General features: G+C 48.3%; 1 protein-coding gene across 1 annotated transcript in view; it reads right to left on the reverse strand.

Annotated features, from left to right (window-relative positions):
- The window catches only part of LOC310821867 (uncharacterized protein), a 94,571-nt gene that overhangs the window by 44,872 nt on the left and 47,199 nt on the right, over nucleotides 1-2,500 (reverse strand). The gene's annotated exons all lie outside the window — the stretch shown is intronic.

Here is a 2,500-nt window from a genome sequence, read left to right on the forward strand (position 1 = left end):
TCCACCCCATCCTCCTCTCTCTCTCATCCACCACCCCACCCTCTCTCTCTCTCTCATCCACCACCCCATCCTCCTCTCTCTCCCCTCTCCTCTCTCCCTCTCTTCATATGATGTGGTCATTTGTGTAGACAGGAGTGTTGCGTGTGGACTGTGTAATGTTACAGATCACGGGGGAGGGCCATATATTGCACTGCAGTTGCAACAGGTTCTCAGACGGTTTTAAGGGAGGCTGGCTGGCTGGCACGTCTCCTCAAGCAATAAGGACCCGGCCATTCCTCGCGCTCGGATGAGAGGCGTGATTACCGAGCGATACAATTAAATGAGAAAAGATGAGGGATGATTCAAACGTAATGACATTATCTGTTGGTCGTGACGGCAGTTTGTTTTATCCCCACAAAGGCCAGCTGTTTTGGTTTGTGTTTCACCAGTTGCTTTTTGAAGTGCCTAGTCCTAGTGGGACACAATGCTAATCAGCTGTGTTGTTTTTAGACACACTTTGCTGACAATTTAAGCAAACAATTAACAATGATTAATTTCATAATTTTCCTATTCCGCCGTTGGATGATTCGAATTGAATGACTTAATGTTTTCAGCACAGCAGTAATCACCTTCGTTTGACTGTGTGACTTGTCAGTCGTTGCTGCTGTTTGCGCTCATCAAAAGCAACACGATGTCGGGGAAAATGCTCGCCGCATCACAACAGCAGATCAGTGATATCCATAAGTGCACAGTGCATACTAACTAGCATTCTTAGTGTGCAGGGTCACTCTGAGTAGTGTAGGTAAGCAGGCCGTAAGTGCACACCAGTGGAGGCTGGTGTCCATGCATTACAATTCCATTCCATGCATTACAATGTGCCTGTCCTCTGTTTTCTACCTCCACCAGCTCCCTGGTGCACATTAACAGTTGATGAATACTGTGTGTGATCCCAGAGGGAGGTCTCAGTGAGTGCCCATTGGGGAGTGTGTGTGTGTGTGTGTGTGTGTGTGTGTGTGTGTGTGTGTGTGTGTGTGTGTGTGTGTGTGTGTGTGTGTGTGTGTGTGTTTATGAGTGTGTGTGTGTGAGTGCACACTGGAGAGAGTGTGTGTGTGTGTGTGTGTGTGTGTGTGTGTGTGTGTGTGTGTGTGTGTGTGTGTGTGTGAGTGTGTGTGTGTGTGTGTGTGTGTGTGTGTGAGTTAGTGCACACTGGGAGTGTGTGTGTGTGTGTGTGTGTGGAGAGTGCACACTGGGGAGAGTGTGTGTGTGTGTGTGTGTGTGTGTGTGTTTATGAGTGTGTGTGTGAGTGCACACTGGGGAGAGTGTGTGTGTGTGTGTGTGTGTGTGTGTGTGTGTGTGTGTGTGTTTATGAGTGTGTGTGTGAGTGCACACTGGGGAGAGTGTGTGTGTGTGTGTGTGTGTGTGTGTGTGTGTTTATGAGTGTGTGTGTGAGTGCACACTGGGGAGACGTGTGTGTGTGTGTGTGTGTGTGTGTGTGTGAGTGTGTGTGTGTGTGTGTGTGTGTGTGTGTGTGTGTGTGAGTGTGTGTGAGAGTGCACACTGAGGAGTGTGTGTGTGTGTGAGTGAAGGTTAGGATAATTAGGTGAGGACTGAATGAGGATGTGTGGCAGTGTTGTGTCAATGAAGATGCACTCACACTGTGTCACTGTCTCTCACCACAGATAAAGACCACTGAGCTGGTTTGACAGGCTCGCTGCTGGAGACACCAACTGTCACAAACAGATACTCACACGCACACACACACCCCACACACACCACACACACACACACACACATGCAAGCATACGCACACACACACACACACACACACATGCTAGCATACGCACACACACACACACACACACACACACACACACACACACACACACAACTCTCTCTCTCACTAACTCCCACACACTGAAGTAGAAGCACACACACACACACACACACACACACACACACACACACACACACATGCAAGCATTCGAACACACACACACACACACACACACACACACACACACAAATCAGGCAGTACTATGGCGTTGCGCTGGATTTGGTGATAAATGAGAAAAGCTCGATTCAGACAGCTAAATTATTTTTTCTCAGGCTCCCATCCCTCCCTCCCTCCCTCCCTCCCTCCCTCCTCTCCCTATCTCACTCCAAACAAATGGAGTCTCTCTGATGAATGTAAATGATTGCCCTCCCCTGCTCTACTCAATTAGAATAAACTCAACCTTTCCTCCAGCTTTGTGAGTAAACACCCATAACCCACTATCCTCTCTCCATATCTGATGCTATTTCAACAGCTTGCCTCAAACACAGCACCAGCAACAACTTGGTGTTTTGGCAGTCTCTCTCTCTCTCTCTCTCTCTGTCTCTTTGACTCACTCTCTCTCTCTCTCTCTCTCTTTGACTCACTCTCTCTCTCTCTCTCTCTCTTTGACTCACTCTCTCTCTCTCTCTCTCTCTCTCTCTCTCTCTCTCTCTCTTTGACTCTCTCTCTCTCTCTCTCTCTCTCTTT

This window comes from Argentina silus, assembly GCF_951799395.1.
Source record: "Argentina silus genome assembly, chromosome: 22".
Taxonomy (NCBI): Eukaryota; Metazoa; Chordata; class Actinopteri; order Argentiniformes; family Argentinidae; genus Argentina; species Argentina silus.